Genomic DNA, 25,342 nt, shown 5'->3' on the forward strand with positions numbered 1-25,342 from the left:
GGTTTGGGCCTCAGTTGTATAATAATAAATATTAGAGCAGCTACAAACCTCAACATGGAATTTGTTTTCACCTCTCTCACCCACAGGTGATCGTACCCTCAAAAGAGCAAACTACTCATATCAGATCTCTTGGTTGGATATAGGAATAGAAGACTAAAGATCAGTCTGCAGCTATTTCTTTGCAAGAAAACAAACCAGAAATAAAGGTAGGAACTGGGGGTAATGGCAACAAGCTTGTTCCTGTCCAACTCAAGAGCTAGCTGCCTCTGACTTTCACTGTCATTCCTCGTGGATTGGGAGCACATAGCAAAAATACCATGTGGAGGCTCTCAGCTCAGTCGAAGAGAGAGCAGAGAGAGCTCTCGCAGGCTTCAAGCTGGGAAAGTTAGGAGAAAGAATCAAAGCAATTATTGTCTCTGTTCATGTGCTGTGCCCATGTGGAATGTGCTCTGGAGATTGTTTACCCAAGGTGGGTGCTTGATTGGATTCTGGGGATGGTGTTTGGATTCAATGAGCAATTGGATGCACAGCTGTGTCGGGACTCTCAGGGGAGAGTTGGGGATTTTGGAGTCAGTAGTTAGTGAGAGCTCTGAACACAGAACACAGGCTCCTGAAAAAGCACCCATTCCCTTGGCTAGCTCCTACAACTATTTCTGCTGGAAAGAGTTGGGTTGGATGTCTTGTAGACACACTGCTGAGGAACCCAAATCCTGACATATTACCAGGGAGGCAAGCCTGCAACAACAGCTGTTCCCAACAGCTTTGTTATACATTTCTGAAGTAGAAGTCCTGGCACAGAAACCCAAGATAAAGTCAACTCCTTTATTCTGTCAAGTGGATACTTTTCACATTATTCAACACTTACCAGGGATGACAAGATTAAATAGTCACTCATCCTCTGTGCCATTATACCTCCTGCATGATTGCTTCAAATTAAGTCTAACAGTCAATGAAATAGTCAATATTTAATTTACTCATTGCAGGTGGCAATTTAGCTCCAGTTATGATATCATTTAGTAACAGAAATATTGGTATTTATCAGTTTTTATGACTCCTCAGAAGATAAGGGGTTCCTTCATTAGGCAAAATGTCCATGCAGCTTTAAGTCATATGTCACTCTCAGAGGGTGGATTTTGAACACCAGAGGCCATTTCCTTTTCCCTGCTTTCCTGAGTGCTCGCTATCAGTGATGACACACAAGACAACTGTGAGTTTCCAGAGAACCAGTGAGGTAATTAAGACACCTCTATTCTTCTCGGATCACTCACTGCCTAGCTAGTGGTGCAGAACATTTGGAACCAGGAGAACCTGATATACCAGTGACAGTCCAGGGCAATGAGGGTTAATTCCCACTCCTTTGACCTCGCTGGGTTACTTACATAAAAGGCATTACACAGGTAGAGGTGGGGGGGGGGGGCACCCATAAACATTTTGGTGACATTAATTTCTTTTTTACCACACAAGACTTCATCAAATGAAGACAGGTAATTTTTGCCCTGCTTCTAGAGGAGAAAAAACCAGCAATGCTATTGCTCCCTTTTAACCATCATGCTACAACCTTTTGCTTTTTGTTATCACTGTTTGAGGTGAACAAAAATATGCACTTCAACTCCCTGATGAGAGAGACTTTGCATTGAAACCCCTTCCTCCTGAAAAATGGGGTTTCTCCATAGACCAGCAGTTACTGAAATCTAGGAGACCTCATTACTGTCCTGCCATGGACAGCTCAGCTTTCACTTAAAGGTCAGAAATTAGAAGAAAAGGCACGACTAGGCTGAGTATTCAACTCTCTCTCATCCCCTCTCATGCTGAGATGGAACTGGGGGCCAAGTCTGCCTCAATCACCACACAGCTCAAAGGAATATTGGCTTGTATACAGACTGGCACTGAAGTGACTCCCCAGGAGGAAATATTTGCAGGAGAGGGGTAGGCAAGTGAGCACCAACTGGAAGTTGGAACAGAGCATCATCAGGTGAGCACAAAGACTTCAGTCTTTCCACCTATGAAAGAAAGCTCATCTGTGGTTTGGGACCAAGGCAGCTTTGTAGGGAGATGCCTCTGGATGGCTTCTTCCACTCTTTTTTTGCTGGGAATTTCTGCCTGCAGAAAAATGAAGCAGTTGTTCCTCCATTGCCCTGCTTAGGGCTCCTCCTGTGCTCTGCACATCCCTCCCTCCTTGCTCCCCACTGACTGCAGCCACAACTTCCAAACACAGATGTGAGCACACAAAAAAGTGTCCTCTCTACTCACATGCACAGCCAGAAACAGCTCAGCCCCAAGGCAACAGCACAATATGTGAAATTACACAGCAGATACAGAAAGTTTTACAAAATGTACTTTCATTTGCCATAAGTAGTTTAGTGAAAAATCTGCTTTTGGATTAATTTGAGTAACAATCTGCTTTGTTAATCATGTGTTTGCATATGCTTGTTTGGAAATCCATGTGTTGTGTATGTCATTGCAGAGCACACAGAGTATCATACTTTGCTATCTGTTAATGTGTAAAGATCTGGTTGAAAAACAGGCACGCTTAACAAAAATATCTCTGAAGTTTTATCTCCATTTTCCATCACAATCCCTTCAATCTGTAGGTCCTGTCATAGGCATTTGCACCAAACAAAAAAAACTTTTCTGGTCTTCATTTAGAAATTTCTGTCTTCAAATTTTTGAACCAGACCAAAAATATTTCTAATCTTTATTAAATTGACATACTGGAATAACAAGCTTGATACTACAAAGATTTTAAGCTTCACAACACCAGAGAATTCTAATGGCTTTTATAGTGCATTGAATTTCCAAGGTCTAAACACAAAAGAGGAGGGGGGAGGCAGTACTGCAGAATAAGAGAGAAAGAGATTTCATAGTCAGATGCTTATCCTCATAAAGCTGAACAGTCAATTAATGAGTTGAGTAATTTAATATTTGTAGCTATTTGAAAATAAGATTGTGCCCATAACTGAGGAGCCTTCTTCCTGCTAAAAGATCAATTTTTGTTCACCTACACTTTGAATATGAGTCACTATAAATCCTGTGTTTGTTGTTTATATTTATGTGTGTGTTAATGACCCCATGTGGAAACCCCAGCTCTAACAACAGAGAGCCAGATTGGATCTTTGCCCCAAGCACTGTGGGTACTCCTCAGCATCCACGTTGGAAGAGAATCAAATCTCAGCCTCCCCTTTGCTGTTAATAATTTGCTGCTGATCTGTGGCAGCAGTAAACCACAAAGCCCTGCTCCCCGAGTGGAAAACCAGGAAAATCCCACTCCTCCATCCATCTTATCATGGCCATGGGAAGAGGCAGGAAGAGGTGCACCACACCTACATGGCTGGATAGAAGTGCTCCTCCAGGGATCTGTAGGTCAAGTGATGATTTAGCAAGGGTTTGCTCTACATTTTTCATTTCCAGCCTGATCTGGTGCTGGCCCATGGGTTGTCTGTACCTCTGGCTGATCTGGCACCTCAAACTGCTCCAAGATGCACCCATGCTTTGCAAATCATTGGAAAATCCCTCAGCAAGTCCATGAACACTGCACAGAAGTGTGGATTTGAAAATAGCTGGGCGAAAGTGTGCTGTGAGGATGGTGAGTTGTAATGTGACAGCCAGCTTCTCCAAACTTCCAGCAACAGATAACAAGAAAAGTCCCTCTGTGAAGAGAGCACAGGTCTCCAGGCAGGAACAGTGAACCTTTGGCTGGGACAGCAGCAGCAGTAACCCCCTCACCCAGTCAAAGGTCCATGCCCAGTGGGGTCAATCTCACACAGGCTTTACTTCCTCTGCCTTCAACTCCCTCCCCCTGCTCTGCCCCATCACCTCAACAACATGGAGCTCATTGGAAGAGGCCAAAGAGCACAAGAAATTACTCCTGAGCCTGCAAACCTACAGGCCAAGTGTTCAGAAACCCCTCACTAAGGGTCTAAGGCAGATTTTTAAAAAGGCTTCACAAGTCGGCACTGAGCTGCTTAGAAAATCCAGCTATTCAGCAGTGTGAGCTTTGAGCATTGATGCTTTGGAAAATCTGGCTATAAATCCACAGTCTACTCCTTTTGTTTCATTAATTGGTTGGGGGGTTTAATTTTCCCATCTCACTTTCTCCCCTTAAGTGTAATACCATAACGAAGGCAGCTGATACAGGTTCATGTTTCTGAGCACAGCTCGATGTGCTGCCTGTGGTGATCCATACTTAGAAATATATTCTGAGTTATCCCTGGCCTCCAATATAAATACGCCTCCAAAATTATTTCAAGTCCAAGTAGGCAAATGATTAGTTGAATTTTAAATAAAGGCATTGCTAAGGACTAGTACATGAAAGAAAGATCACCTCTAGCTCAGGAAGTTCCTGAGCCACAAATTGTGGGAGGTTGAGTGGAGTTTCAACTCCCTCCTCCAACGCCTTTTCCCTGTACCTGTTATGGGCCACTCCACTCTCAAATTCTTATTAATAGTTTTGCATTTAAGAAGTCAGCACCAGTAGGAAGTGAGCATTGAAAATTTTCATCCTTAATACTGTTTCAAGTTACCATGGCCAGAATAAAAACTAACAACTTGGCAGGGACATGATGAACTCTGACAAAGTTCCCACCTGACTGGCACCAGAAAGAATACCTGTTTGACTTTCCAATATTTCCTAGCATTTATAGAGCCAGAATCACTGCAGACACCACAAAGAGTACTCTGGAAATTACATTTTAAAAGGAGTTTATTTCTCCAAACATCACAGGCAAAAATAGCAAGCTGGATGTAATAAATTGCTATGGCTGTGACTGCAATTTGAAAATGAAAAGCTTCCCTTCATGTCTTCTCACTACCTTACTTCCACTTCAGGGAAGCCTTCAGAATACACAACATAGATCATTCTAAATTCTTTCACGGATTTCAGAAATTTTTCTTTCCCTTCAAAAGAACCTTACCCCTTGCACTGCTTTCAAAGGAATCATCACATGGGCTGTGAGGGCACAAGCTGGTATGAAGACAGAGATCAAATTTGAAAGGTGCTTGTTCCCTCTTTAATTGAGAATTAAAAGCCTAAAAACCTCAGATTACAGTCTTGCAGTGGTACATAAAAAGCAACACTGGCAGCTCCAAACACTCAGAAATGCAAGACCAAGCCTCTTCCCACACACATAGGAACAGAAATGAGCTTGAAAACGTTAAGATGTGAGGAAAATACTTACAGGACAGCTCCTGTAAAGGAATTAAGTTTTTGAGCTTCTCTCTACCACCAGACAAGCTAAAAACTTTTGTTTAAAATGAAAGTGTAATGTTTGCTGACAAAAGCTGAGCCTTCATCTGAAAAGTATTCACCACTGTAAGATCTGTGATAAAACCACGATGGCTACCAGCAATAAAATCCTCAGAGTCCCAGCATTTTAAATAAGGGCTTTGGTCTGGGTATAACACCTGGGTTAAATCACAAGCAGTAAAATATTTGTTTCATCTCATTCTAATCCCTGTTTGTCAACAGAGAACACAGAATCATCAAGGTTGGAAGGGACCTTTAACACTATCCAGTCACTGGATCCAGTCCCCAGTGATCAACCCATCACTGCCACTGTAAGTGTAAATCACTAAACCATATCAACATTGTGGGACAACTTGGAGTATCTCCCCAATCTACTCTTGGAATTGCAGTAACAGGATATGTGACCTCACATCAGCCAACAGGACAGAACACCTGCTGGATATATAGCCACGTCCAAAGTAAATGTGATTTTCCCACTAATTTCACTTCAACAACCAAGAGACTTTACAATGAAAAAAAAATTAAAAAGAAACCCCCCCCCAAAAAAAAAAAACCAAAACAAAACAAAAAAACAAACAAAAAACAAACAAACAAACAAACAAAAACAACCCTAGAAGGTCTTGTTGATGTCTGTAAACTACAGTAGGAAAAAACACGTGGCAAATATCTGAAAATGAAAGGCAGTGCTTTGGGTGTGCACAGCAAGAACCACAGTTGTGTGCACAGCTGATCTTGAGGCCATGCTGCCCCTTTGTAGCAGGGCAGCTCTGCCACAGAAAGGGGGGAGACATGAGGGAACCACCCCCATGACAAACACAAGCCAAAATTTCTCCAAGTGAATTTGGGGTGATCGATGAACCGTGGCAGAACTTGTTCTGTTCCTAGTCCTGCCAAAAACTCAGATTTTTACAAAAGCAGAGATTCTTGTGTCTAGAACTGACCATGAAAGTCAGAGAGAAGCAAAAGCTGATTCTATTCTCACCAACACCAACCTCTCACTCATGCCCTTAGATCTCAACAGAGTCCCCAGTAATTCTGTAACTCATATAGGATAGTAATTCCACAGGAACGTCTCCAAAAGTAAACCAATAAATTCAGTAGAAAGAATGACTAAACTCAATATGATTAACCATCACATTAAATTCTAATGATCAAACAGCTTGGACCAATATTTACCAGCACCTGCTGTTGAGTTTATCAGAGTACAGAACTCTTTGTGCATGGAGGAGATAGTCTGTTATCACACTGCAGCTTGTCTTTCACACCACATGCACCACTTACTACACTACTGAAGCACAGCTTCGCAATTTTATTCAGCTGGTCTGCCACAAAAAAATCAATTTTAAAACTACATTATTGTAACTTGTGGATATGGATCCCTTGTCACTTCATATAAGCACTATTTCTTCACATTTAAGGTACAATTTTAGTAGGCGCTTTCCTTTTCTTCCCCTCACCCCCACCCCCCCAGCTTCTCTCTCCTGTATTATTGCAATCTGACTAAAGTTTTCCTATCTGCTTCTCAATATTTTTCTCACCCTTCTTGCACTCTAAGACAGGTTGTACATTTTTAGAACCTTTTCAGTCACTGGAGAGGCACATCCTTGCTTTATGTGAAGGGAAGAATCACTTCAGGTACCATGGAAGGGGTTTAAAGACATTTTGTTGCTTTCCCTGATTCTCCATTATTTAACAGTATAGCGTGAATGCTAAATAGAAACTTCAAAACCTGGCTTTCTAAGGTCCTCAGTTCCAAACAGATAATTTCACACCATCAGAAGGTGAAACATGAGGCTCCTTGAGCACTGAATATCCTCTCCAGCAAGGAGGTGTTTATACCTTGCTGGTTATACCATCTTGTCACCACCTCTGCACCCCTGTCACCTGCTCATCTACCCAGTCCTTTTTTGTAAGAGCTAAAGCACAACTCCACGCTAAAGCCATTGTCAAAACTCTGCTGCCAGCCTTTCCCTTCCAAACTCTCTTTTTCCAAATCTGAAAGTTCTGTTTCAGCTGATTTAAAAACAGACTTCTCAGAGCTGAAAACATGGGAAGCTTTACTGGTCCTATGATATTTCCACAAATATAAACCTGTTCTGTATTTTGAAAAATGCACTTCAGCACAGTTCTGCAAGGCAGAGTCTGTGCCTTTTTCAGTTTCCAGCCAGGACAGTGACCTGAAGGCTGCTTGAACTTGCACCACAGCCTGAAAGCCAGGAGAAGCAGAGTGTCAAAGTGACACTTTATTTTGTCATAATTCCTTAGCTCTATAGAAAATCAGCTGCCTCAGTCTTGAGGCAGCATCTCAGAATCCTCTGACTTCATTCTGTACTCTCAGAGAACCACAGGGCTGAGTGGAGAATAATAAATAAGCAAGATGCTCTGATAAGGGATGTCCTAGTAGGCAGGCTGCACAGGCTGATGAGTTTGTGTGAGGGGCAAGACTTGATGCCAGATGGAACTTAGTCCCTATTAGGATGCTGTTGGCATATTTACAGGATGTGTATGAAACTAAAAGTAATGGAGTAACACATGTATTTTTTTGTACTATAAGATTGCATTTGCAAAACAAATACTGTCAACTGAAAGCTGTGTGGTTATGGGGAATGCCTCATTCATGCTAACACACTAAGATAACAAGGCTAATAAGAAATCAATTTTAAGTCACTAATATTCACTCTTCCTACCATTTGCTTCCATTTCACTCAGTTCAAGCACTGACAAATCAATTTCCAGTCACTGACATGCTGTCATAATGCTGCTGGACACTGGACACAGTGCCTCAGAAAACATTTTCTTCTTCCACATCCCATACTTATTCTTTCCACACTGGCCCTGACAACAAAATCCCAATGTTCAAGGCAAAGAATACCTGGGTGGGGGGACTTCAGAGGCAAACTATTTATCTTCTAGAAGTTCCCTTTCATAGCATTAAACCAATGTGTAAAATTAAGTAATCAATATAAAACCCCCTACAAATCCTCATCAAACCACTACAAAAACCAACCATTGGTGTATTCCACTAATCTTTATGAAAGCACACAAAAAGGCTGAGTTTTGATACAGAGTTTGCTGAGATTTTCCCCGTGTAAAAACTGCAGGGCTGGAGCCACAGTTATCAATGAAAACGCAGTTTGGAAGTTAAGAACATGCAGGTTTGGGTTCCTGGAGGGAACATGCCTCAGTCATCAGACTAAAGAACTGCCAGGGCAGACAGATTGCTCTGCCAGTGAATCTATTCAGCAGTTCTACCCTAGCCTGTCTCTCCACTGAGACAGTTCAGAAAAGGAAAGCTCTGTTTTAATTATCTTAATGCTCTGGGCAGTTAAGAGGATGCATAAATTTATTTTTTTTTTTTTTAAAAAAAGAGTTAGCGATTCTTTCAGTTTGGCTATTAATTAAAGGAAGGAGAGGAGAGTATTAGATGGGAATGAAGCATCTAACTGGGGATGTGATTGGGAAGCTGATATCTTCCATGCACTAGTCAGTGGATGGACCACGACCACTGGGATGCTGCAGCACTGGCCTGATTAACTCTGGCTTCTGCTTCAAGTGGTCCACCAAAGCAAGTTCAGGCATGGTACATCATTATTATTTCATCAATTAAATGTACTATGCTCAGCTGGCAGCCAGTGAAGTCAGCTGTCACAGATGCATCCAAATCCAGGTCAGAGGGGGTCTTTGTTCTTTTAAAAAAAAAAAAAAAAAAAAAAAAAAAGCCACTGTGGAATGAGATGTTCCATACTAATCAAAACAGAAATGGTGGAAAACCCAAAACCTTAACATCTAGCAGAAGTTGACCAAGGGGAAAAAATAGCTTGCTTTTGTCTGTCTTATTATTTACTAGAAACACTTTATCTTCTTGGATTCAAGGAAACTTCCATTAGGCAAAAATTCAATACTCAGCACCACTTCAGCAAAATGCCCTTGTTGCAAAAGGCTCTGAAAAAATCCCAGGCATTTGAGGATTTTTTTTTTCTTCTCCAGAAATGTTATTGTTTTGAATGCAGGAGACAAAGGAACAATACTGCCCAGTCTCTGGAATGCCCTCTAGAGCTCCAAAGCCACTGCTCCCAGCAGCTTTGCTCTCCCAGGATGCTGATGGAGGTGCAGTGACCTCACAAACACAAATCACAGGGGTTTTCTTCTCTGAAACAGCCACCCACTAAATTCCTTTACAAGCAATGTCACCACAGCTGAAGAGTGACTCAGACTTTGCTGCTGTTTTTAAAACACACCTTTCCTTTGCTCTCTAATCTGTTTGTAAACAACCTTGATCTTACAGATGTGTTGAGCCATCAGTACTGCCAGCTGTTGAAATCACAGAGACTTTTTAAAAGAGTTTTGTGTATTTTGTATTTCAGTTCTGTTAGCTCATACCATGATATTCTCATTTGTTCCATGCCATTATATGTATGGCTTTTTACAACATTGATTGTAGGGGTGAGTGACAGATATGTTTTCTTTTCAAAAGAAAAATAACAACCATTAATCCTGGCTGTCCATCTAAGACATAAGGATTTAGCCCCGTTTTTTTTCATAAATTTATACTGGGAAGGAGTTCAAAAAAGAAAAGGATGTATCCTTTCTGGAATGACAGTCAATGAACTCAGATGCCACGCAGGAGGTGGAGACCACAGCCAGCAACACTGTACTAAAAGCCCAACCCACCCAGCTGACAGGGCTCCATTTCATCGTGAGAAGCAGCTCCATCCTCCCTGCAGAAGCAGAAAGACAGGCCAGAGGCTTTGCTCAGCATTGCTGAGGAGCTTCTGGACTGTGTTTTTCCCCCCAGGTAGAAAGATAATTGATACTGAAAATGACAACAATCAATAATGGTTGCAAACCTACTTACAAGCCATTCTCCATTCATACTGAACTGTCAGGATTATTAATAAAAGCATGAGTGCTCTGGCCTAGCTCCCCTTTCAATCAATAGATTCCCAGATGTAACATGTTCTTCATCCTTTATTCTCTTCTTTTGTATACGAGATGGAATTGACTGTGTACAGAAAAGGTGTGCCCACAAAAACTTGTGATACACTAGGCACCTCCCATGTTTAAAGGGAAAATGGAGCATGCTAGAAAAACTTGGGTGCAATGCAAGCATCTCAAAGCATTTGCACACCACCACATTAGAGCAGAGCTCCATTATCCTCAGCAGCACATGGGGACATGGAGGCCAGAGACCTGTGAAGATTTGCCCACAGTTACTGATGAGAAAATGGAAGATGGACACAGTGTTTGGCTGTACAATGCTTTGCTTGTGGCATTCTTCGAGCCACAAGAACCCCTGCAGAGCCCCACCTTTCACACACATACAATACACATTTGTCTTCATGCTTAAGCAGAAGATTAACATGAGCTTTACTCACAGAATTCGAGCATGACCCCCCCTAGTAATGATGTATGTGAAATCAGCATCTTCTGTTATTCTGCATTCCACAGAATAAGGGGCTATTCAACAACAGAACAGAATAGACTAGACTAGACTAGAAGAGAATATGATTCTTTTGGTTGAAGAGAACCTTTCATAGTCATCTAGTTAACCACCTGACCAACACTTAAAGCATGCTATGAAGGATGTTGTCCTAATGAGCATCCCTGTGCCACCGTGGACCTGCCAGGACAAGGAGGGCCTGGGGAGCTGTGGTTGAGCCTGGATTGCATTTGGGAGACCTCAGCTGAGACCAAGCCCCACATCAGAGACACTGCACGAACCCAGCACCAGGCATCCACTGTCCCAAGGCCCTCCTTGGTAAGAGAAGCCAGGCTATTCAGGGGAGATGATGCACAAGCAGCACAACAGACTTGGGGGCACACTAACTGAAGGGGCACTGAAATGACTGAATTTCTCCTTCCACAGGAATTTTAGCCACTGACTGATTCCTCATCACCTGGCCACACACACCCACCATCCAAACGCTCTAAGCCCAACCTGCTGGTACCATTTACATCTCTTCTCCCTGCTTTCCCCTCAAAGCAGCAACTACATCAAAAGCCACACTTCCTTTTGCACTTACACAATAAAACACCACTGAAAACCTCCTGTGGATATTGCAGCTGAGAAGGGTGCTAGAATAATCACAGACTACTGTAATGGGCTGACCACGCACAGATGTCAGAAATTACCAAAGCTGGATAAACAAAGAGATATAAATCTTCAAGGCATTGTTGGGAGTTGTGGTCTCTGGCAAACAGCAATATTTCTCCATAAAATTTCCTAGCTGACCCAAACTTTTCTTGACCTCCCAAGGAAAGTTATAGCTCTTGGCATCTCTAGTGATGCCCCTGCTTTCCTCTCCAGTCAACATCCTGGCATCCATTTCAGCTCCTAACACCAATGGCAACAGAGCAATACTGAGAAATATTTTCAAAACCTATGTGAACATCAGTCCTTGGATTCCAGCACCAGTCTGAATCACAAGCCAGATAAAGGAAGCTTTTAGGAGAACCACCCTTTGTAGGCAGTGCATTTTTGAGCAGCACTGCTGTCTTGAGCTGCCCCAGCTCTGCAAACCTCTGTCTCAGCCAACTGGGTAGCAAAGCACAGATCTGACTAACATGCTGCTTCTGACTCAGATAATCCTGGACTGGAACACTTAGAATCCTATAATATACAATGTCCTGAGCTGGGAGTCCCATGGATCATTGTGTTCAGCTCCTGGCCCTGCTCAGGACACCCCAACCATCCCATCCTGTGTCCAACACTCCTTGAGCTCTGGAAGCCTTGGGCTGTGACTTTTAAACTACAACTAATTATTCAGGAAAAGTATTAAAGAACACTGTGCTCAGGAAAAAATTGCTTTAAAACATGCTCTTTCCACTAAGCTGATCCAGCTAGAGCTTGTAGCACACACTGACTGCAAACTGCCCAGTGGAGAGACAGGATGATAAAAGTAACACATTACCCGGCATGGTTTTCAGAGCCAAGTTACTACTCCTTAAAAAAAGACTCCAGAATGCTCAAGTGCAGTGGGTTGACTGTTGGCCAAACACCAATGCACTCACAAAAATAATCTACTCATCCTCTTCTGCTCTAATTGAGCAGAGAAGGTAAAAAAATTGATTAAAAATTGAGCTTATGAGGAGAGATAAGGATATTTTAAGGGCAACAACAGGCTCAAAACTTTAAAAAGGTATAAAGAATATTATTAAAATAATTAAATGAAGAATGATAAGAACTAAAATAAACATTACAATACCTTTCTTACTCACGATTCCTGGCCTCCTCTCTCAAGCCCAGCCCCAGGTGGGTTGGATTGGCCATCAGGTTCAAACAATCCTCACCTGAATCCAATCAAGCACTCACCCCAGGGAAACAATTCTCCAAACACATTCCACATAGGAAAAACAAGGAGCAGAAATAGAAATTGTTTTCTCTTTCATTTCTCTCTGTGCACCTCTATAAAAAATCCCGAGAGAGAGAGAAATGTGCTTGCCACACCCATCCTCAGAGCTAACCTGCTGCTGGCCTTGCCAGGTACAGAGGAAGTTGCTAGTACTCCTCAAAGAAAAATCACTTAGGTGGCTGACATTTTCCCTCTTCACCAAAAGTCAACCATTGCAAAACCAGTATATCTTTACTAGAGTTTCAGTACTGGTGTTTCACAACTGCAAACAACACAATTCCCTTTCCTTATTTTAAAATTAATTTTATTATTCATACAAAAATATATTATTACACTTGTCTAGAAGTCAGTTCCTTTTAAAGGTACATAATTGTATTATTTCAGACCATAATAACCCTGCATTAAGATTTTTATTATAAATTAAGGTAACTTAGGCTAAGATCTTAGGATTGGACACATGCTTTTTTATCTGTATTTCTGTAAAAAGCAGGAGAAAGAATCTTGAGCTGTGACTGACATCCATAGGAATTGTCACAATTCCTAGGAAGCGAGAAAAAGGAAGTAGTGATTTTGTGTTCCCGTTGTCTTAAAATGCCACTGCCAATGCTATCACAGCAGTTGCAGGTGGTACAATCTCTCTTGTGCATTTTGGCATGGCATGTGACAGAAAATCAGGTCACCTTTATTCCATCCTGAACTGATAACACCAACACAAATATAAAAATAAGAAAGGACAAAAGCCTCCTGTGTTTTGAAACAAACTAGGTCAATCACAGCTAGTACTGCAAACAGGAAACTAGAAACCCCAACTGGATGGCTAAGGCCAGACATCGCTTGAATACTGACTTAAATATGGCTAAATGCTGCAATTCCATATTAAGACATGCTTGATACACTTCCAAACTTTAATATTTTAACTCTATTTCTCATAATAATTATTTCTGGGATAGTTACCATCACCCTGTAATGCTTTAGTGATTTTGAAATAAGCACGATATTGTAACATAAATGAACTTGAAGTGAAAAATACTAACATAATTAATCTGCATGAACACACTGAATTTTGTGACATTTAATAGACACCCTCAACCTCTAGCATTAGTTAAGTAGCCATACACATGCACTCAAGATGGAAAAGGATAAAACAAGTATCTTGTCAATGCCTCATTTGATTTTTGTCTAGACAAAGAAATATCTACTGGCCCACAGTTTAACTGCTCCATGTTTTTGGAATTTTACAACAAACTATGCAAATGATAGTCTCAAATCAGAATGTTCTGTCTTTTCTCAAATACAAACTCCTCACATATTCTTTTTTAACCTAAATGAATTGCCTATTACTTTTTTTTCAAAAGTATAACAAAATTGAAACTCAATTTAAAAAAACAGTTGTTCCAAACTTTTAAAAGAAGCACACATACAATATATATGGAAATTGAAATAATGCGTATTAAATACAGAACTAGAATAAAAATGTACACTAAATGTTCAACAAAATGTCTTCAAGGAGCAACTTTTTCTCCTGGATAAGGATACCTGGTGACTACATTTAGTTAGGGACTTCTATGGGTTTCCTAGGCAAATAATGGGCTCCAATCCCTGTTATATCTGATGCAAAGAAGAAAAAGTCATAAGATGGCATTAAAGGCACATTATCTGCCAATACAGCCTGCACCAAATGTGATTATTATTTGTAGAACATCAGCTTTAACAAGACATCCATTTAAAATCACTAGATTTGTTTCATTAGTGTTTGTTCTGGGCTAAGTCCTATGATTCCTGCATCCCTCTTGTTCTTAATTGCATCAGAAAGGTGGCTGTGGAAGAGGAGACATGGGTGTTAAAATCCCTGACAAATAGCTTGGGTGATCCATAAGGTTCCATTAATGCATGGGAAGAGCTTTCCTGAAGATGGGTCAAATTAAAGACTAATTCAAAAGTGCCTGTTTCTTACCAGAGAAGTCTCCTGGATATAAAAAGGCACTTTAAAAACAAAAAATTCAAGAGCATTCATTTAACAGTCTTCCATATACTTATATAATTACATATTTTTAGCATTTTTGTAGCTATTTACATGTTTTCAGGCATATATTTAATTTTGTTTACCAAGGAGCTCTCTCTCCACATCCTGTTGCCCAGCACTGCAGTCAGTGTCCCTTATGCACATCAGACAGGAGTGGTGCATGACTGCAAAAGCTGGGGCTACAAAAACACAGTGCTTCTGCAGATCCTCCTGGCAGAACCTGAAGACAATAACACAGCTATCACAGTATTTCGGCCACTGAAACGTTTCCATCCCTTTCCAAAATCCAAAGGGCCAGTAGACACTATAATGGGTTGAGTATTTCCCAAGTGAAGCACAGAGCAAGGTTTTGCAGCTGTGCACACAAAGGAAGGCCTGAGAAGAGGAGCAGCATCCAGGTGATGACAGATTTGGCTGTAACTGCATGAAGATGATCCTGCATTAATGAGGCATTCAGAGTTCTGATGGAGAACCTAGAACTAGAACTCTGACTGGACCATGCCACTTTGGGAAGTGGAGCATTGCTGGCTCAGATTTACATGGGTGCAATGGCACCCAAGCACTAACCTTGATTTCTGCTCACTTGCCAGCAGAAATATCCTAGGTCTTACTGACACAATTAAATTCCTAAAATAAAAGCCAGTCTGCATGGTTACATTTTGGAAAAAGACACAGGGTTTGGGACGGTTGCTGTTACTCCTCTGCTAAAGTTTCACTTTAGCCAAAACAAAAAGACAAAACACAAAATGCTGCCATGACATGACAGTGTGGCTCTTACTTGCTCCCCTTTGCAGATGGTACTAGGCAAAGAAGCAGAATAGGGGCTGAGAGCCTCCTTGCTGTCAGTAAATGAAAGCACTATCTATTGAGATGATTATCCTACATCAGGACTGGATTATTTTAATGAAACAAGACTCACTTGTTTCACTAAACTACACTCCTTCTCATGTCTCATTGCTGCCTTAGTGTGGCAAGCACATTTCTCTCCTTCTCAGGATTTTTCATAGAGGTGCACAGAGAGAAATGAAAGAGAAAACAATTTCTATTTCTGCTCCTTGTTTTTCCCATGTGGAATGTGTTTGGAGAATTGTTTACCTGGAGTGAGTGCTTGATTGGATTCAGGTGAGGATTGTTTGAGCCTGATGGCCAATCCAACCCACCTGGGGCTGGGCTCTCAGAGAGGGGCACGACTTGAGTTAGAAATTGAGTCAAAGTAGTACATAGTTTTAGTATCCTCCTTTTATATTGCATATTAATGTATTTTAGCAAAGGTATCATAAAGAAATAATTCAGCCTTCTGAATTGAGTCAGACATTGTCATTTCTTCCTATTGGGTTCGCCCGCATTTAAAATAGCCTTAGAGCAGATGAAATTCTGAAAAGAAGTTTAGAGGGTTTCACATAGGATCCTGAAGCACTTTCTACACATTGCATTCAGCAAACGGAGAGAAGTAATCTGTGGGAAAGCTGTAGGAACTCACGTGCCAGTGCACCACTCCATAGTGACACCAGGGTTACTGTCACTTTAACAAGCTTCTACTATAGTGCTATTATCATTCAAAGCTCCTTATCATGCCAAGTGCAAATATTATGACTAGCTGAACATCTAGAGTAATCATTGCTGTAACTGTGTACGTGTACTTGTGTTTAATATTGAGGGCTGTTGCTGTCACCAGGCTATGAAAACCAAGCTGGCATTAACATCAGCGCCAGGATTTGCATACAGCTGACAGAAACAGAGCCTGGCACGCTGCTGGGTGTGCACAGTGCAGGCACTGCTGCCAAGGGAATGTCTGACCAGCACTGCTAGAAATCCTCCTGTGCTTGCCCCACTCAACAGAATCCAAGCTGAAACCCCAACACGTCTGGGGCTCTTTTGGGTGGGAAGCAAGAAAGCTTTGAGGATGGGCCCCTATCAGATTGCACCTACAACTAATGCTGCCTGGGAACATCTGAGACAATGCACAGTCAGCAGCCACATGCCCAAAGGTGAAGGACAGGTTCCTATTTTCCTGGAAATACCTCCAGCTGGGCTTTGGTAGATTTTCATAGCATGAAAGCCTCCAAGCTGTACACTGGCTCACCTTTGTGAGGTTACACCAGACTCAAGGCAAGGGGTGGTGTGCTTTCTTCCGACACAAAGCTTCGTCTTCCAGAGTGGCCAAGTGTTCCCACTGATATGAGCAGGGGAAAGCACTGGGGATTCCTAAAAAACTCTCCATTGATTTCTCAGTGCCTCAATGTGCAAAATATTAACATCTTACTGCCTAGGAGACTGCAAAGTTCAGACAAGGTGGGGAAGGAGAAGAGGTACAGTAACTGCAGTGGCCCACAACTATTTCTGTAACAAAAGCAGTGCAAAACTGTCCTAAACATGCAGAGGTCTCGTCATTACTGTTCAAATGGTGAAGTATTGCAGAGGCTTGTGTCAAATTGATGGCAGAGTAAAATGCACCAACTTCCATCAGAGGCAAACCCACTGTCATTAACTAGGCTCTGCTCCCAAATGTGGATTGCTGCAGCTCTAATTTCTCACACAACAAAGGAAGCAGAATCTTCTGTTAACTAATATTTAGTAGGATCACAAAAAATTATATAATGGGAACATGATCACTTGGGGAACACCTTCCATTACTGACAGCAGTGTGTTACTACAGCTACATAGATTTTCAGGAACTTGCTCCTTAGGAGGAAAAGGGTACACAGTGGAAGAGCTGGACTGGAACAGGGAGGAAGGAGCATGTGCACCTTGGGTATCTGTAACAGAATATGAGCTCTGCCACAGAAACACTTGTTTTTGCTGGATTGTTTCAATCTTGCTTTTCACTGGCACTAAATTCATCAATATGAATGGACAAAGTCAAGAGCCCTCATCAGCAGCACTAATTAATTTTTTCAGAGATATTAAATCCTAAATCAGATTTTTCAAATTGCTACTTGGATCACTTGTGCTGGCACCAAACAATCTGAATTATTCATAACAATGGTGCTAATCAAATTCTGAAAACCCTGGTGACCCCCTGCTCTTGCCTGATAACTGGGAAGCAGTACTAGAGAGGGCAGGAGGTTGCAAGATTAAAGTTAAAGAGGTTCAGGAGGAAATTGAAGCCAGTGATGCTTTATGTGGCTACATTGTGCTAAGAAAGTAAGCCAGCAGATAGGCTCTCCTACAAAAGGAGAGGGAATTTGCAGAAGTTTTGAGTGCACCACAACATCCAGAAAGGAATGGCTCAAGTGTAATATATAAATACAGAGTTATATTTTACTAATGTTTTTATACAGACAAATCTTTGGGGTATGTAGGTCCATTGCTAAAACACAACTGCATTATTTCCAATGACTTTGGACACTTTATTCTGAGTACAGCAGTAACAAGTTCTAAAAAACAATTTACCATTGCTGTATTCCCTATCTATGAAGAGTAGCAAATGTCTACTCTAAGAGGTAAGGTCAGACACTTCCAGAAATTTTCCATTTACAAATGAATAGACAAAGCTGCATTGACTACAAGCTCCTTTCAATTTCCTAATACAGCTGCACACAGGCACCATAACATACCTGGCTGCACCCCTTTATGTCCATGGTCATTTGGTTTGTCATATCACACAGGGTGACCTAGTATCAAACAATACTAGAAAGTGCAAGAGAAAGAAAAACATCTCTTTTAAATGCAGGCAACATTCCATTCCATCTAGAAAGGCACTTCAAAACAGAATTTCCTAACTATGATAGTAATTGAAATTCAACAGGGCAAGTATTATATAGTGAACACCACTAAGTATGTTTTATATAAAGATTAGATCTAGCAAGACACTTGTCATATATTGCACAACCACCAAAAATTTTTTTCTAAACAGACTTATTGAGAGTGACCAGCTGTATAAGAGACCTTGTGACCTGTAATAATGTAGTTACAGAAACATTATCAGCTTCAAAAACCAGTGAAATTACTGTATCTATTATGGGTACAAATGGTGACTAACTGTGATAAATAAACTTCAGCAGCAAAGGGAAAACTGTTCCTTTTTTAAGTGAGCTTTGCTGTATATTTGATGGCAGCTTTTGTCTAGACGGGTTGAGAGTTTTGTTTTTGATTAGCTGTCACAGGCAACAGCTATCTGAGGTAGTTATGCTCATATCCACTTACTTCCTCTTGGCAAAAGAGAAGCATCAGTGTGGATGTAGAATAAAGATTTTATATTTTAAAATTACACATTTTAAAATAACGCAGTTGGGGGTCTCTATTTTAAGGATGTTGTGTAAGTCAGACAAAAATTTGCAGGGATGCTAAAGCTCTGTTATGCTCATGATGAAATTACATAGATATATACATAGAGAGTACATACCAATAGACACATATGCGTATACACAGAAGTTGATAATCAAGCTAAAAAGTGTAAATTTAACTTCAGACTTTGGTTGTTAAGATACCATCCTGAGTGCTAGAGGTACTGTCACTGGGCCAAGTAACTAAAAAAAGATGTAGCTGTGAAGCTGGGCTCTGAGCCGATTTGGTTTCTCCAGGATTTCTGATAGCTTTCTGCAACAAGTACTGCAGGTCATGACAGGCCCTTAATGCAACATTCTGATCAGTGCAAGAAACCAAGTAATGGTGTCTAAAACCACAGTTTTTAATAGCTTGGTATAAAGTCATCCTAATTTAATTTTTAGTCATATCTCTGATTTTTTTTTTTCCATTAATGAAAATTCATGGTCTTAGGTTTCATAGCTTTCAAAGAAACAGTTGCCAGCATTGATCACTATAAATTGTCAGCATTACACCATTATCAGCTTTTCTTAAATTAATATTAGGGAGTTTACTCAATTTTTAGCATATATCCCAAGACAATCAGTTTAATGGCCTATGCAGGTGACCTGCCAAAAATCAAGACAAATTGAGCATGACAGCCAGAAGGTCTCTTCTAAAGCCTTTTTTAAAGTTACATTTCATTCTGAAAATCCAATGTTTCCATATTCAAAGCTCTATGATTAATTTCACCTACTCTTTTTCTCCTTCACTTAAATTTCCTGTTTCAGCTGACCAATGAATTTGCCACCTTCTATGATTCCAGTCAGTAAGGAAGTTTTCTATGGACTGTTGTTGTGACATTGTAGTTTACATGCAAATGCTCTGAGGAAGCCATGCATTCACAGATGGTTTTCCACTCATTACCACAACCAGCTCACTTTATAAGCTTGTAAGCTTCAAAAAGTATTAAGCTGTAAGTAAAAAGCATATGCTATAGAAAAATATTCCATTTGCATTGGGAACATGCAGACCTCATGTACTGTTTAAAGAGATTGTGCAGTTCCTTTTTGCTACAGCTGCAAAACCACACAGGCATAATTATTTCAGAGAAACATCTTTTGCTGACTAGGTAGATACCACAAAGACAGTGCAACTGTTCAGAATAAGGTCCAGATCCATAAACATATCTATAAGCTTTTGATTTCAAGGGGCTATTAACTGCAAAATTCTCTATGAGTCTACATGCCAGTAAGATCTCTTCCCACTCCTGCCACAATGCTTATTGTGACTTTTGTCACACCACTTAAGCCCCAAACTTTTCCTCACCCATGTGTGAACAGAGGAGAAGGGGACAAGCCTTATCTGCAATAAGGGCTTGGGGTGTTTGGTATTAATTTGTGTTTGTTAATTGCTTGGAGAGCTGAGGAAGAAAGGGAAATGCAAAAGCAGTGTTTTTATTAAAGGAAGTCGGATGACAAGAAATGGGACATCTTGTGTAATCCTGAAGGAGGACTCCCAGCTGGGAAAGGGTGCTCAGAGGGAGGCAGCACCCATCAGAGGTAGAGCCATGGTGGAATTGCCATCAGGCTTATAAGTACTCAGCCTCCTCCACTCCTGCCTTCTGCACAGTCCCCCAGTCTCTCTTTCTTACTTATTCCTCAAATTATTCATTTGACGTTCTTGCCCCAACCTCTGTGATTATTCTCTTGACCTCTGGGCTCTGTCCTGACACGTGCTGAGCTCCCCTGGGAAATGCCACCCAGCCAGGAAAGCCACTAAGCACCAACTCAGGTTGCCCAGAGTTTTGTAGAAGGGCAGAATCCCACCATCAGAGAAAAAAACTCAGCAAACAAACATCTCCTAACATTTCTTCACGAGTTACGTTAGCTGATCCTTCCCTACTCACCATACAGTTTACCCTGATTTTCCACTGCAGGCTAACTACAAGCCCTAAGAACAGTACAAGATATGAGTAACACAATGATCCCTAGGACACCACAATACAGGAAAATCCTTCAGTGCTCAGTATTATAGCAGTGACTAAGGATCGGTGATCTGACAAAAGAAACATCCAGAAATACAGCCTTACTTGCAAAGGACATAATCATGGCATCTTTAGAATGATAAGACAGACTCTACATTTTACCTTTTCTATTTAAAATTTGCCTCATAAGTTCATCCAGCTGGAAATATACACATATTTCTAGAAGAGTTGATGGTTATAAATTGTCAGTTCATGTAGTATTGGCATCCAAGACCTTTCTTCCATAGTTAGCTGTCTGGAAATCTTCAAATGTTTTCCATGGGCCATCCCAAATGTTTAACCTCTGGCATTTTCTGCCATACTAACAAGTAACTGTGTCACACATGTAAATGATTCCTTTCTCTTTGACCTATCACATCTGCCTAGTGATAGAAGCACTTCATAGTCTGTGAACCACTATTTTAAAGCACCAAGCAAAACACATGCAGAATAACATAAGATGTAGGTTTTGGACAAAGATGGAAAATATTTGACTTGCACAAATTCATATTTCTAGCTTATCTGTCCCTAGATAGCTCAAAGACAGTGCACAGGTCTATATTAACACATAGTATAATGCACTTTATTCTGGATGACTGATAATGGGATTATTGCTCATACACCAAAATCAGGACATTCAAAATTATATATGTTTATTCTTAAGGAACAGGATGATTGCCAGATCCTAATGCCTTTATCAACATGAGTCTGAGCCAGTGAAGTTAGCTTGATATAGTTGCAAGGGAATATGATTGTGTCAAATGCTCCACAGTCAGCATTCTAGAGAGCAGCTGTCTATAAAAGGGACACCCAATCTGAGAAGTGATTCTCTTTGAAGTAGCACCTGCAATTCATAGGGATGTTTCAGGACCTTGTGAGGAGCAGAGCAGTGAATCTGAGGTGGGTTACAGACCATGAACTGTAGCTTCAGAATGCTTGGTCTCCTTCCTCTTTGCTCCTCAGTCACACAACAGCAATTAGGTTTCCATGTTTCCCTGGCACAGGTGGACTTGAGTGAGCCAGTAGAAGAGGTTGTTTCTCCCCTGTGGGATACAGTCTGCCTAAAGGGTTTTATTCTCCCTAATCTGATCCCAAGAATCCTCTTTGCTACAAATCCTGACACTAGCAGTCCCTACTGTGTGTCACAGAGATCGAGGGCTAAGCAGGCAGGGAAGCCAGATTCCTCTGTCCACTGAAGGCATCTGATCCAAAGTCTTCTCCAGCCACAGAAGCAGCTCTTATGGCATTTCATGGAGGTTTGGATCAGACTTGAAGGACAGGGCTGCTGGGCAGTAGCAGGGAGGATAGGCTGGGCTGTGACCATTTCCATGGAGAGCAAGAGGATTCTCTAGGACTGTCAATCATCACTACGAGCACATACATCACTATTTCCCAGTTTAAACTTTACTTTTAAGAGAGAGTATTTGTATTTGCAGCAGCCACAGTGGAGACTTCATCAGCAAACAATGACAAGACAAAGACATCGTGAGAAGGGAAACCAAGAGCCACCACAAGGGTAAAGCATGCTCCTCTTCCAACAGTGCACCACAGAAACACATCTGTCAAACAGTACTGCAGACTGAAGTAATCAGTGCAACTAATTATCACTAATCGTAATATAGTTTGTCTTGCTGCTAATACATTTAGACTTGCTAATCAAATCAAACTATTCCAACTTGCTGTGCTGCTTCCAAATAAATATTTCATCAAGGATAAAAAATGAAGCTTTGTTGTTCTTTTTTTTTTTGGTGGAGTTTTTTGCTTGTGGGGTTTTTTGTTGTTGTTACGGCTGTTTGGAGAGGCCAGTGGCCTTTTTCCATTCACACTGCAACAAAACTAGTAAAAAATACCATCAGGAAGAACCATTCAGCACTCTGAATGTTTTCATTCAGGAGCCAGAACATGCTCACATCCCTCCCAGAAGAAGTGTAGAAGAGCAGTACCTTTACATGATGCCCATGTGGGCAGACTGATAATCTAAGACATAGAAGCACTGGATTCAGTTTCCAGCCCTGTTGCAAACTTCACAGCACAACCTCAGCTGCCCTGCTAAACACCTCTGAGCCTCAGCTGCCACTCTGTGGAAGTGGAACTATAATCTATCTTTTTCTGAACTGAAAGCTCTTCAGACAGAAGTTCTCCCCAGCATTTCTGTGCCTGGGTTAACACCAAGAGACTCCTAAAAGGTTTCTGGAAACTCCTTTAACAGAAAATATTTGACATGTGGTTTCCAGAACTGCAATTACATTTGCAAATATATTATTTTCCTTCACACAGAAAAAGGAAAAAATAATGAAACTTCTTCCTTTAAAAATTGCACCATTCTTTACATTTTTAACAAGTTCCCTCCTACTGGAGATTTTCACATGTGCCAGAGGTCTGTACATTCTGGAAAGGAGTTTCACACAGGTGAACAGGCAGTTCCAGAGTCCTGATGCTGTTGGACTGAAGTGAACTTGACTATTCCAGCCAGAGTCCAGCACAATACAGAGGAAAATTTGCTATAGGCACACACTCAATACTGACATGAAGCTGGAATTTATTCCCCAAATTATCAATTTACCCTTGGAAATCTTTCAGATTCCTGAAAGATCAGACATTAAGACCTTTCCTTGTTTTTGAGGACTTTCTCCCATCCTAAACCCAACCACTTCCACGTATGCAGCCAACAGCTTTCTGAGGGAAAGCCAACAACCAGTACTTTGTCTTGTGTCACAACAGAAATAAGTCCTCAAAATGCTGTGAATCAGTCCTGCTCCAAGACCTTAGCCACAATTTTTACTAATTCAAATCCAGAAAAGACCACAGTTAATGTAACAATGGAACAGGATTTCAGTATTTAGCGGTGCCTAAAAAACAATAACCAAATCAACTTGCAGCTGCCATTAGCTGCCAACTTAGCACAAACGTCTGTCATTCTGAACAAAAAAGAAAGAAAACAACTAAATATTTTATACCAAAGAGGGCCTCAGGTTTTAATTAATTTTTAGACTTTGAACTTTGCAAACAGCTACTTGTAACAGAGTTTAAAAAGGCCATTTAGAATTGTGGTGTTGATCTAGAAATCAATGTACTTTCACAAAAGGCAACTCATTAGCAGTAAACATTCATAACTGCCAGGTTTTTCACGTGCAAGAAGAAGCATCTGGAGGCTACTGAAGCAAACAGTAATTGCAGAAATTTAAAATTGAGACAAGATGATCAAGAATATCTCAATACAGTAATAAAACAAAAATCTGACCTTCTTAAGAAGACTTCAGTATGCCCAGAAATCATGGCCTGATATATTCTCCCCTAAACTAATTTTAAAAAGTTGTTTTGGGATGTGAAATCTCTGAGGAAGCCTGAGTGTGCCCAAGAGGCACTGGCACTGAACAGAGCAGAAACTGGTGATAAGCTCAGCCCAGCTCTGGAGGGCTTCTGTAGGCAATTTCTAAGAGGTGCTGCTACACATCCCAGCTCCCTGCAGCCCACAGAAGTATGAGGATGTGATCATCTTCCTGATGCTCCACGTGGACAAGACCAACCCTGGGGCAGTGGACAGATCCATCCTGCACTGTGTAGTGCCAGACTAAGCATCCATTTGGAGATGTGGGGTGTATGTATTTAAAGTCTTTCTAAAGTGTCACATTAGTTGAGTTAGCTGCTGGTTCTAGCTAGGATGCAGACAATTTCTTGTGCTACCAGAATATGCAAAGGAAGGAGCTGAAGGTCAAAGAGGCACTTGGGTGTGTGGTCACACCCAGTGCCAGAACTGCTGAGGTACAGACAAAACTTCACAGGACTTATTTTGGACACCTAGTTCTTGCTTCCAGCCCATCACAATCAAATAAAGTCTATGAAATAAGCCACAACAACAACATCACACTTAAGCAAATCACATTAACTTCCAGAAATTAATATTTTTTACATAGATTCTGTGTTTTAACACCACCTAAGTATGTAGAGATTCAAAAAGTTTATTAAGGAGCCCTTTCAACTATGTAAATCAGAGCTAAATAAAAAACAAACCCCAAACTTTATCTAGTTTATGAGATTTCCCTAAGGTGTAAGAAACATCCGGAGTTATTCTGGCTTGGAGGAGAAACCAATGCTGTGGATGAGAGTTCATAGATGAGCGAGTTTAAAGAAACTGTGTGGGAAGGAACAAGAGTTAGCTAACTAAAAGCAGTTCCACATTACAGCACTCTGCCACCTTCTACAGAGTTATTCCTGCCATACATCAGAATCAGTTTCTGAATTAAGCTCTTTGCCTCAAAAATTCATAAAAGACCAAGTCACAGAGATAAACTCAACATGTCCTTAAAAAGACATTATCAGTGCCTGGATAGTCATTGAAAAGAAAAAAAAAAAAACCAAAGCAAGTGTGTTCTATAAACATAACCACACAGTTCTGTGAATTTTACTATGCAGTGTCAGTGAAAAAGAAACAATTGAAGGTGGCACTAGGTGCC

General features: G+C 40.9%; 1 protein-coding gene and 1 long non-coding RNA gene across 3 annotated transcripts in view; one reads left to right on the forward strand and one right to left on the reverse strand.

Annotated features, from left to right (window-relative positions):
• LOC146763349 (uncharacterized) overlaps positions 1-25,279 on the forward strand; it is a 53,612-nt gene extending 28,333 nt beyond the window's left edge. The window contains exons 2-3 of one of the 2 annotated variants that reach the window (XR_014952285.1): positions 87-5,553; positions 22,325-25,279. This is a non-coding gene — a long non-coding RNA (uncharacterized LOC146763349). The remainder of the gene's footprint in view (positions 1-86; positions 5,554-22,324) is intronic. The other variant, XR_014952284.1, reaches the window with a different exon arrangement.
• The window catches only part of PHF21B (PHD finger protein 21B), a 160,433-nt gene that overhangs the window by 78,230 nt on the left and 56,861 nt on the right, over positions 1-25,342 (reverse strand). The gene's annotated exons all lie outside the window — the stretch shown is intronic.

The sequence above is a fragment of the Lonchura striata genome, chromosome 1A (genome assembly GCF_050655825.1).
Source record: "Lonchura striata isolate lonStrDom1 chromosome 1A, ASM5065582v1, whole genome shotgun sequence".
Lineage (NCBI taxonomy): Eukaryota > Metazoa > Chordata > Aves > Passeriformes > Estrildidae > Lonchura > Lonchura striata.